This window comes from Periplaneta americana, chromosome 10 (genome assembly GCF_040183065.1).
Source record: "Periplaneta americana isolate PAMFEO1 chromosome 10, P.americana_PAMFEO1_priV1, whole genome shotgun sequence".
NCBI lineage: Eukaryota > Metazoa > Arthropoda > Insecta > Blattodea > Blattidae > Periplaneta > Periplaneta americana.
In genome coordinates this window covers 3792098-3805237 of record NC_091126.1, presented here as the reverse complement: position 1 = coordinate 3805237, position 13140 = coordinate 3792098, and the positions used below count along the sequence as shown (strand labels likewise).

The following is a 13140-nucleotide window of genomic DNA, read 5'->3' as shown; positions in this document are numbered from 1 at the left end:
CAAAGGAGCCTGACCTGTACACAAAAGGGCCGGACCAACGGAAGATTATAACTGTTATTTAAGGTCAAGAAGGTAAACTTGCGAATTATAAATGAGGCAGTAGAGCAAGTGGACACCTTCAAATACTTGGGGTGTATTATTAGCAGTAACATGAGCTGCTGCCAAGAAGTCAAAAGGAGAATAGCGATAGCAAAGTGAGCTTTAATAGAAAAAGGAACATCTTCTGCGCATCTTGGGAGAAAGAACTAAGGAAGAGACTAGTCAAGTGCTTTGTGTGAAGTGTAGCATTGTATGGGGCTTTAACATGGACAATACGACGAGGGAAGCTAATAGAAGCATTTGAAATGTGGATATGGAGAAGGATGGAGCGTGTGAAATGGACAGAGTAAGAACTGAAGCTGTGTTGGAAAGAGTGGATGAAGAAAGAATGATGCTGAAACTGATCACAAAGAGAAAAAGAAATTGGCTGGGTCACCGGTTGAGAAGAAACTGCCTACTGAAGGATGCACTGGAAGGAATGGTGAAGGGGAGAACAGTTCGTGGCAGAAGAAGATATCATATGATAGACGACATTAAGATATGCGGAGACAAGGCTGAAGGCAGAAAATAGAAAATACTGAAGAATGCTGGGCTTGCAGTGAAAGATCTTTTATTTCAGTAGGTTATTTTACGACGCTTTATCAACAGCTTAGGTTATTTAGCGTCTGAATGAGATGAAGGTGATAATGCCGGTGAAATGAGTCCGGGGTCCAACACCGAAAGTTGAGGGAAAACCCCGGAAAAACCTCAACCAGGTAACTTGCCCCGACCGGGAATCGAACCCGGGCCACCTGGTTTCGCGGCTAACGTGCTAACCGTTACTCCACAGGTGTGGACGTGAAAGATCTTCCCTTGAGCAAAACACTATCAATGAATGAGATACTAATATTTTAATTTAGGCACTGAAGCCGAGTGATGATAATAGTTAACACTAATATTACTGAAAATTAAGATTTAATTTTAAAATTATAATTCTTGCTTGATGTTGATGCATTTTCTCCAACATAATAAACTTACTTCCTTGGTCAGGCACAAAAATACAAGGACTTTTCCTTTAATTAGAAAAGTTAATTCTTCGCTATTTGTAGTCGTAAACTGCACTGATTCCAATAGCATAACAAACATACTGCTGCAAACATTTAATATCCGTAGGTAGAATGTTACAACGTTCACTGATTTCCACACCTATTCACAGGAAGCCCATATAGATTACATACTCATCGTTGTAAAGTTTTGACTGCTGTTGTTAATTCCATTGTGTCTGTATGTAGTATTAAACTATATTCAGAATGAACACAAATTCCTGTAATGAATTTCTGTGAAGTAAAGAAAAAAAATGATTATCTTACCGCCTATAGCTAGGCATAGGACCCGAAATAAATATCTTAACACCAATTTTGTCTTAAGAGTCGAAATTTCTATCTTAAGAAAACCACTTCGTAACAAAAGAAACGATGGTTGTTTGGGAACTGGACATGTCTTAAGACGACCTGTTGGTCACTAAAACAAATTCTTGATACAATGTACTCCTTGTTTTCCCTTGGCATTAGGTAAAAAGATGCATTTCTAAGTGGCACTTGAGATGTTCTACCGATCCCCGACGATGTGCAATTGTCTTGTCGTGTTCTGTTCTGGAAATATACTTTTACTCACATTTTGTATTGTTACCATCTATGTGCTAGAGAGAAATAGTGGAGATGCAGTTGAGTCCTGAGATCCATGAGGTATCCGTCTTAGTGTGCAATTACCTGGAAGGCGAGAAAGAAATATGTAGTGAAGAAACTTTACATTCAACAAAATAAATTTACAATGAGAAAAACAAACATTTCAATGAAACTATTTGTATGTAGGTTTTCAACAGTGTATTCCAACATACCTAGTGTACGCAGTGCTAAGGCTTAATATACAGGGTATAAGGGGGTATAAATGCCGTCCTTTCCGCAGTCATCGGGGACGGTCTACAGGATCAAAAAATGTCCATACAACATAAGGTCAAAACTTGATAGTTTTCCCAGGAAAAAAAAATAGTTATACTGCTTATATCGTTAGTAAAATTACGAAATGAATTACATCAGTAGGTATATCTACCAAAGAGTTAATATTACTTTAAACAAATATTTGTGTTTTCTATTACGTTTTCGTGAAATTAAATAAAAATGCGTGCTTAAATTTGTTAATATTCTGAAGTGAGAGACGTGGTAACGTGTTCAGCAGGCAGTACTCTGCACAGACGGAAGTACGAGTCAGCTGAGTTCAAGCTCCCTGTCCATAGCTCTATTGCCGAGCGGATGACAGTACAGTACAGGGTATTCGATAATCAACTTACAATGTCATTTAAAGTTTAGGAATATCATAATTGTGTTATAAATTTATGGAGAAAGTCGTCGTAATTCAAGTGAGGCAAAAAGGATGTACCGTCAATGTTTTCCTCAAAGAAGGTTACCTAACCGACGAACTTTTGTAGCAGTTTCTCAGCGATTTTTAGAAACTAGGAGTCTCTTACCTCGTTTCGAAAATCACACAACCAGAAATTTGTTTAAAAATGATACTGCTCTAAGGAAGCGGGAAAGATTAAAAATTTGCATTAAAAATCGTGTGATTTTGTGCAGGAAATCATTATTGCTTATTTTTAAACGTACAATAAAAATGGAGCAATATTGTTACATAAAATGTATTATATCTCTTTCTCGTGTTAAATTCTATCGTACCTGGTTAACATGTGTCGGTCTCTTATTAACCTTCTCAGGTAGAATTTAACACGAGGAAGACATATAATACATATTCCGAAGTGATAAGTGTTAAAAGTTGTGTAATCAAGATGTATAAAATGCAAATTTACCATAATGTTTTATTAATGAGATTGAAAGTTTGTATTTGCTGTTCATTTTATGTAAACAACAGTATTACCATGGTCCGCTGCTGCATTAGAAAAGAGCATCTGTTTTGTATCACTATGTCTGTACCCGCTTGAGCTGTACTGTGTACTTATATAACCCTTCCTCCCCATCCAGCAACGTTGCAAAACATCTAACATTGTAAACTTTAATAATTAGTTAAATATTGCAATTAGAAAAAAATTGTAGTCTCAGGACATTTTTTTCTTCCTTATGACGTGAATATTCAACAGTTAAAATAATGGCACTTTTACCCCTAACACTCTGTATAACATAATGGGGAACAAGAGAAATATCCGTTGCAAACTACACGTACTTGTAGGTTTTCCAACACACTTAGTGCACACAGTGATAAAACTTAATATACGACATAATGAGAACGCCTGTGACATTGGAGCACGTTTACAGTGAAAGAGAGCCAACTCACTCCAGAATATAGGTACCAGAGTACGCAGCACAGTACAGTGCAGTCCAGTCTGCAGACATCCCTCTGAATTACTTTCCATCTTTATTTAACTTCATTTTAACTATTAGAAAATTCCATTCAACACATGTGGGCTTAGATGTATTGTCTATTGCGTGTTTAGTTTGTAATTACAGTGAACAACAAGGTGCATTCTCAAAGTTTCGAAAGCGAATGAGTGTCTACTACTGTCTAGTATGGATTTGAATGCAGAAAAGCTGCGAAACGACAGATACATATGTGAAATATTTGACATCATTCAATTCGACATCTAAATTACTTACAGTGTATGTCACCCGACAGAATATTAGCTACCTGACAGAGTGAACTAAACCCATTTTATTGTAATACATATTTCATTTTTGTTTCAGACTTTGTTGCGTATGTCGTCTTGTATACTATTTACTTTAGATACAATATTATTCATTACAGTTTAACACACTCTTATCGAAACTTTCAATTGGATGAGGAATAAATCCAAAATTTGATACAATATAATGACACTGTTGCTCAATACTTGGGTCACAAATAAGTAATTGTATCACACCTATAAAAGCTGCATCATTCTTATCGAGTATCTCTATCACCTTCTTTACGCTGGAAAAACGTTCATGCAAGTACCTGCATGCTTGCAGCCGAGATCCCCACCGTGTTAAAACAGGAACAGGCGGGAGAGGCACTCCAGGACACTCTTTCCTCAATGTAGCAACACGAGCTGGAGTTTTACAAATACTTTTTCACATTTGCAACTAACCTATCGACTTCTGGAAATGGCGTCTAACATCCTCTACTGTTCTGTGGCATGCAGGGAGAGACAAGTGATGTGTACCATCTTCCTGTATGTTGTTTTCAACGTAGTTACCGCCTTTAACATATAGGATGCTGCATCGGTAACAATCAGAAGTACTTTGTCATGCTGTATACCTGATGGCCATAATAATTGCATTGGATGTTGAAAAACCCTACATATTTGTAGAATTCTTCATAGCATTTATCACATCACATGATAGTAGGTATGATCCATCAAGGCCTTCCGGATCCAGACCCCACTACATGCCGCCCAGCAGCATCATTGTGTTGGTTCGTTAGTTTGCATCTGATCTTAGTAATGCATGTGTTGTACATTTTCTCGACTTTGTATTTTCGTAACGTACTCTGATGTGGAATTTCTCTTCTAGTGTATTTCTGTATAAACTCGCGGAACGCCGTATTTGCGAGTTTGTTAAATGGTATGTCGGCAGGTATAAATCCCTTACGCATGTCTTCATAAAATGTTTAATTTGACATAGGGCCCTTCTGCACATTTCCTTGTTCCAGCCGTTTATGTTTTATTGTACAGGGACATAATTTTATTTTTACTAACATTTTAAATATTAACCTGGCTATACCGTTGGATCACCGCCATTTGTTACCCCCTTCCACGACTGGAGTTCGATGATACTGGCGTAATATACAAACAAATCACTTTACTAGGTATAGGAGGGAAGGAAAGTAGTTCATCCATTTAGGTAAACTAGGAAATATCGCGCTTTTGAGTTTGATAATTTTCATTAGGTTTTTGTTTAATCAAAATACAGTACAGTATTAACAATGAGTGTTTCTACTCACGAACTGAGCTGTCCATGTGGACGTATTCATTATGCAGTGTATATTATACTGTCTACAGCACATTAGCGTACAATATAGAGAATGAAGTTAAATTGAAAAATAATCATAATATGGATAGGCTATTTAAACACTTTTTGAAAAAGTGGCCGTTCATTTCGATACAGACTTTAGTTCTAATGTGCATATTAACGCAGTATAGACTACTGTACCTAATCCCAATTGCCAGTTTCGTCCTTCGTACTAGTAACTCATGTTGAAATAATTCTGTACCTACCTACAAAAGAATACCTTATGTACTGTAAATTCAATCTTCACTTCTGTCCGATCTCAAAAGATAAAATTACTCAGACAAAGTATATACTGTACGTCCAAGTGGTTATGTCGCAAGATCGTAGAAAGGGAGGAAATCACGTGACACTTAATTTCTTAACGAGGCCCTTTTATTTAAGTTATTCTAAACAGTTGTATAATATTACGCAGACGTCAAATTCCTAACAGAAATTAATGTTCTCAGAAAAGAGCTAAGACAGCCCAGCCACTAGCTGACGAATAAAAGCTGGTGGGGGAAACCGGGATACGACGTAGGCAAATGGACGACAGTACCTGTGCGAAAATGATTCAATATTGAAAGCTCTTTCGTCACTGGAAAACGCGAACATATTTTTGGAACGTACTGTTCACTATGACCGTAAGGCCACTATGACTGTATGCGGTCTTGGATTTGTGTGGAGGACGGTTGAACTTCATTAGTAGAAGGGGTGGGAGTGAAGTACATTAAAAAACTCAGGTACAATAAAAATTGAAGTAAAAATAAAATGATGTATGTATGTATGTATTTACACTGCAAGTGGGCAAGCACCCGGTGGCAGTGGTATATACAATATTAACAATACACAGTTAAAATGATAAGCAATACACAGTAAAATCTACAATACATAATAAAATTTACAACACATATACAATTTTATACACAATACAATAAGAATACACAATACAATTTAATACAATAATAATAAAACATAAAATAAAACACCTAATTTTACAACACAACCTACATAATTATGTATAGGTCCTACATAATTTTCAATAGTCTTTCACTTTACTCTCATCTCATTCCCTGTAGTGGCACTATGACGCATTTCACTGACACTTTAGCACACATTTCACTGACACTCTGTAACACATTTCACTGACACTATAGAACACATTTCATTGACGCTATAAAGTATCACTGATCGGAACTGTTCACTGCACTGTAAAACCATAACTTCACTGACTCACCTCGCTTCACTGATACAACAGTTCAAATAAGTCAAATAATTGCATTCTTATGCATACTTATAAACAGAACTACATTTAAACTAAACATTTCTAGTCTAAGGCCCTCTTACACGCTATTTTTAAATAATTTACAATTCAAACCAAGGAAGTAAACTCGTCAGGCTAGATAAATACATGCCACCTTAAAAAATTAAATGTTGAATGTCACCTTAATTTTAATTTTCACTTTATACACAACTCTTTAAATTATTCTTGAATCTCCTTAAGGAAGGACAGCCCTCAAAGACCGCTGCAGGTAGGTCATTCCAATCATTTATAGTTCTATTTAAAAATGAGAATTTACCTACATCCGTTTTCTGTTTCCTACATTTCATTTTAAAAACATGATCGTTCCTACCATAGTACGTTGGCTTTTCTAACCGAGCCGTTATGTCTACCCATGCTTTCTGACCTAGATGTGCTCTATACAATGATGTTATTCTAGTTTTCCTACGTCTGTTTTCCAAAGTTTCCCATTTAAGTTCTTTTATCGTATCGTTCCCATCTTCTCTTTTACCTTTAACAAATTTAGCTGCCCTATACTGGATTCTTTCTAAGGAATTTATCTGATATATTCTATAGGGATCCCAACACGTAGTTCCGTATTCCATTAACGGTCGCACTAATGTTAGATATGCTATTTCCCTCGATTTGGGGCTAGCCTTTCTCAAGATTCTCATAATAAAGTGAAGTGCCCTCCATGCTTTGCCTGTAACATTATCAACATGCTCTCCCCAAGAAAGTTTGGAGTTTAAATACACTCCTAGGTATTTACAACATTGTTCTTGCGGAATTACAACACCACTGAATTCGTAATTAAGACTAGTTTCCTCTCGGGTTTTACAAAATGTTATAGATTTACTTTTAGAACCATTTATTTTCATCCTATGCTTTAACGCCCAGTTGTAAATGTTATTCAAGTCTGTTTGAATAGCATCTACATCTGAATTATTTCTAATCTTTCTATAGATAATGCAGTCGTCTGCAAATAGCCTCACATTTGATGTAATATCCTGGCATAGGTCATTTACGTATATTATAAAGAGTAATGGGCCCAGAACGCTGCCCTGTGGCACCCCTGAACTTATATTTCCAATTTGCGATATTTCATGACCTACTCTAACTCTCTGGGTTCTACCTTTTAAGAATTCTTGGATCCATAGCACCACTCTTTTATCTATTCCTAGCCTACTTAACTTATCTATTAATATGTCATGTGGCACCAAATCAAATGCTTTCGAAAAGTCAATCACAACTGCATCGATTCTTCCGCCTCTATCTACCTCTTCAGCTAGATCCTGAACCAGCGACGTAATTTGACTATCACATGAGAAGCCTTCCCTAAAACCATGCTGGCGGTTGTCCCTGTACTTACGTGCCTTTGAACATTATATTCCTTGTTTTTAGCTGACGTAATGCTGACATTGCAAAGTTTACAATACAGATTGTTATTCAGAATGCAAAATACATCTGCATCATACTGTGAAACTAAATATCCTAGTTTCCAAGACGTGTTTCTTTCCTTCTGAGCCATACTGCGGAGCGCAATTCACTTCACGACAGTTTGTATTACATTAGAATGAACTGTACCACAGAAGTTGTATCGTCTCCGTACACACATACACTTGCGTACTTGTGTATATCTTGTAGTGAATTGGCTTCCTTCCACTGTAAACATGCTCCAATGTCACAGGCCTAATAATGAGATTACAAATGGGGAACACGAAATATTTAATGGAAACTATATCTACCTTACATCTACCTTGGGCAGATGTCATTTCAGAAAGCATGCCCTACATGAATCAACAGGAGAATAGCCTTACAGTAGCTTGGAGAAAGTACTGGAGCATGAAATTTATTTTTGAAGACAAGTTCCAAAACTTGAATATCAAGAAACAAACACTTGGACACAGTACCCACGCTACTGTATGGGTGCCAAACATGGTCGCCCACAAAAAGAGAAAAACTAAAGCTACAAAGATGCCAGCGAAAAATGGAACGTAGGATCACTAAAATATCTCCCAGAGATAAAGTGCCAGCAACAACAATAAAGAATATGACAGTCCTTCAAGACGTCGTGATGGCAGCTCAGCGACTGAAGTGGAAGTGGGGAGGCCACGTGAGCAGTCTGAACACGTCGAGATGGGCGTATGTGACAACCATGTGGAAAGAGGACAGCGGAAAGACCGAGGGACCGATGGGGCAATTTCTTAAGGAGGGATGACAGTGGACAAGAACGGCGACATGCAGGACAACATGGCAGATGCTCGGAAGAAGATGGACAGATTCTAAGTGACAGATAGTGGACTGATATTGAACATCTAACTTTTATCAGTGTATAACCTCTAGTGACTGAAAATGGATAAACATTAGAGAGACAGTTAATGAACAATCATTTAGCATCAGGGTAATAACTTTTAACCAGTACAATAGGCTCTTCAGGAATAGCTTCCCAGGCGAGTATAAGGAGAGCTCACCTTGCTTGACGCAGGAGTCCCTTACCCTAATGGGAGCTTGGCTTGGCTTGGCTTGGCTTGGCTTGGCTTGGCTTGGCTTGGCTTGGCTTGGCTTGGCTTGGCTTGGCTTGGCTTGGCTTGGCTTGGCTTGGCTTGGCTTGGCTTGGCTTGGCTTGGCTTGGCTTGGCTTGGCTTGGCTTGGCTTGGCTTGGCTTTGCTTTGCTTTGCTTTGCTTGGCTTGCTTTGCTTTGCTTTGCTTGCTTGGCTTGCTTTGCTTTGCTTGCTTTGCTTTGCTTGCTTGCTTGGCTTTGCTTGCTTTGCTTTGCTTGCTTGGCTTTCTTTGCTTTGCTTGCTTGGCTTTGCTTTGCTTTGCTTTGCTTGCTTGCTTGGCTTTGCTTTGCTTGCTTGGCTTGCTTTGCTTTGCTTGCTTGCTTGCTTGCTTGCTTGCTTGCTTGCGTGCTACCTAACTACTTGTATGTTTTATCTCTGTATTTCAACTCTACATAATATTTCAACATAATGATATTAAGTAAAATTTGCACATGTATATTTCACACTGCGTATTACAATCCACCTACTGTGTGCAATAATGAAACTTACTACCTTAAAAATTAGATTACGAATGGAGAAGAAACATTTTCAATGCGCTTTGACAGCCCGCATACTCTACACATTGACAAGGTTTAATGCAATAAATTAATATCATTACAATAGAGGAACACAAAATTTTAATAAAAACCATACACAGTTAGTTGTGCGGATTCAGAAGGGGCACAGGGGCGCGTTCCCCCAAAAGATGGACTATATATGTAACACCTTTTCTTCTAAATTTGTTTAATAGCAAATTTCCTCATTCCATTATTTAATAAAAATACTGAATATTGCAGACCATTGCTTTTTTCGAGATCAGTGTTCTTTGTTTGTCATACTTATTATTTTCGTTGTACTTTTATCACACATTCAAATTTCTTTCAAATGTGTTTCTAGTCTTTGACAATTTGATCTCTATTTTTACGTACATTTTTCGAATTTTTACGTATCAACTGATACAAAGCAGGGCCATGGTATAACGTCGCTTTAAATCCTTAGACATTTGTTAGTTGTAATATTAACATTTTTCCTCTATTCGCAGTTGCTCTAGGTGTTGCAAGCAATGCCAAGAAAAAACAATAAAATAAGAACTAATTCAGAACAAGACAACAATATTAAGTGAAAGCCAGAGAGTGGAGAACAACACAAGTGTAGCGTGTAAAATGAAATTCTGAATTTTTGAGTAACGATAGTGCAGGACATTCTAATGACATGGAACACTTGTTCGAACTATCGCAACAAACAAGGAGAGAAAATGAAACATTCTGAAAAATACTTCGGTTCCTCCCGTGAATTATAATTTCACCTCTGTCTGTTGAACAAGGCAAAATAGATCTTTCCAGCACAAACGGTTCCATGAATTTCTGTGCCTTAACTACAGTGTAAACTGAAAGTCTGCCTATGTTGCATTTGTGTGGATTTCGTTGAGTTAGGATAGATTGTGACAGTCACTGTGTGTTTGTAAGACATGAACGAAGATATATCACTGCTTATCTTTCTGTCCTTACGTTGACTGCTGTGGAAGAAAACGAGGAAGACGTTCAAAAATTATTCTTGTTGTTGAACTAATATTCTGTGTTACTAAACATATTAGTCTACTCTTTCAGGACACACAGATAATGCATCAATGGAAGTCTCAGAAAGTGTTTCCATAGGTAAAACTTCTCAAAATGGCCTCACTGAATGCCGTGGAATATTATTTAAAAACAGAAGATTAGATTAAGTGTAGAAATCCAAATACAATGCTGATGAAATAACAGACTGTAGCGCTAGCGGACAGCTTAGCAGTCTCTTACTTTCGTACAGAGGAAGATTTCCTTGACCACATACATACAGGTTACAAAGTTCAGTGGATAAAGGGGTGGCTCGGATACTTTTTGAGACGATAAATCACACTTTAGACATTGCTTTCCTCAGAATTTTATCATGGAAATTGCAATATGAGCAGACTCGTATTCTTCAAGTTCGACCAGTGCTCTGTAGGGCAAAGTTGCCTGTTTCCGTGATACCCCTAATCCCGTGATACTTTTAAAAACCTGAATGTCAGTCAAAGTTTTGCCGTTCGACCATAGCGCCAGATATCTTTCTCGAAAGAATGCATCTTTCGCTTACTTTTGAGACATCGGTGAACTTCCTAGCAAAATGCCTAATTCTGTGACATTCAGTGAAAAAACGTATCACGGAATTAGAAGTATCATGGAATTAGGCAACTTTATCCTACTATATAATGTTCCTAATTTAATATGACCAAGGTGAGAAATGCTGTAGGAGTTACTTGAAATATCGCCAAATTTCTGAGAGAATCCTCAGAAAAAGCCCATTTGTTGAAATTAAAGAGAAAAGAATTACTTTTTAACAGAAAGAGTTTAAAAATAAAATACTTATGTGAAACGCGCTGGGAAGAAAGCTATAATTCGACCTAATTACCGCTTTGCTTTGGGTTCCTGATGAACTGAGTCTCAAAGCAACAAGCACTGTTGCAATATCTCCAGCTCATTCCTTCAACTATTTTCAAATTTGAGCTTATAATCAGTTTCAAAATATTATCAATATTGCTGTCTACCACTCTTCCTTTGTCAGTTAATTAATGAATTCAACGCAATCATCAGAAATGTTTCGGCTTCAATTTGAAATAAGAACGAGTTCCATAAAAACCTTTCACGAAACAAAGGCACTTGAAAAACTAAGTATTAGTGTAAAATGTCCAATAATAAAATTGAATCCAAGATACCGTTCACATATTCCTGCAAAGAATCTCATCGATTTTTTTTTAGATGTATGGTGTTCCCTCCGTTTTTAAACATATTTCATTAACAATATTAAAATGAAGTTTTGTTCTGATATTTTGAATCACATCCCCAAAACCTAGCTTCTTAAGAGTTAATGGGAAATGAAAATTTTGACACAACTTAAAAAGATTGAAAAAAAAATCACTGACAACTTAACGTTTATTCTAACAAGATTGTCACTTTTCTAAACATGACGTATTCGGATAGTATGTCATAATTCTTAATGGCGATTGTTTTTGGTTATAATTTATTTCGCCATACTAACTAATCCTGATATAAGACGTATTCCATATTGCTATATTCAGTTCTTTCCAATAATTTTACCCACAATGTATTTTTAAGCGATGGTAAAAGGAAATTGCGAATTGAAAAATTAAAATGCTCCCCCTGAAAAAAGGCAGTTTTTGAGATGTGTCAATGTTGCAGTAAATGAGCGATATATTCTCCATTTCACAATTGTCTGTCATGGAGTGTTAAAAATTTGTTTTGATAATACCGATACTGCCTGGTAAAAGAAACTGTTTCTTGTTTACCAGCCTATGAAATGACTCGTCACATTCAAAGCAATATTATTGGGAAAGCAGCTGTGATAAAGTAAGCAAATTCATGTAAGTGCACATTACACACGCTAAGAACATGTTTAATAAAGACAGTAATGTATCATTAATAGTTTATTATTAAATTACAATTTACAAACGTAGGGTAATTTGGGTGTAATTATAGGTTAATTAATAGGTAACCAAGTTTCCGTTCCAGATCATACCACGTAATACATTATGGAGTGGTGAAAAACAAATAAATATCCCAAGTGTTTCTGCCCCTGATTTTAATGGGAGATATTTTAAGTCTACAAAATAAGCCTTATCAAGAACTAAAGTACTGGCTGATTGTTTATATTGTTAGGTTTAATTAAAATTTTAAATGCCTACCTAACCTCTCCATTCTGTTCTACAATACATACACTAACCTATGGTTGGGATAATTTGATTTTATAAGACTTTGAAAACATGTTTTACTTAAATAATGCATATTAAAGAGAAGGCCTGATGGCCTTAACTACACCAGAATAAATAAATAAATAAATAAATAAATAAATAAATAAATAAATAAATAAATAAATAAAAAATAAATAAAAAATAAAAATAAATAAATAAATAAAATAGACAGACAGCAAGACAGACAGATAGATATAGACATATATAGACAAACAGAAAAATAAATGAATAAATAAATAAACAAATAAATAAATAAAATAAGTAAATAAATAAATACATAAATTATATTTAATGATAAAACACACATGTTAGGTCACAAAGTATACTCAAATTTCGTCATCCATGGTGTAAACTGAATATAGTTAAATTTAGAGTCATTATTAAGGTAAGAAAGGGTCAATATACTTGAAAATGCAATAGAATCATTCTAGAAGATCACAATGCTAATATATAAAATGTCATCGTGGTAACAGGCTCTTTTTATAT

At 36.1% G+C, this 13140-nt stretch overlaps 1 protein-coding gene and 1 long non-coding RNA gene across 3 annotated transcripts in view; both read right to left on the bottom strand.

Moving 5' to 3' along the window:
- LOC138707394 (uncharacterized) overlaps positions 1-13140 on the bottom strand; it is a 447965-nt gene that overhangs the window by 308879 nt on the left and 125946 nt on the right. The gene's annotated exons all lie outside the window — the stretch shown is intronic.
- Positions 1-13140, bottom strand: part of LOC138707395 (uncharacterized) — a 100082-nt gene that overhangs the window by 82882 nt on the left and 4060 nt on the right. The window contains exon 2 of the long non-coding RNA XR_011334224.1: positions 1693-1787. This is a non-coding gene — a long non-coding RNA (uncharacterized lncRNA). The remainder of the gene's footprint in view (positions 1-1692; positions 1788-13140) is intronic.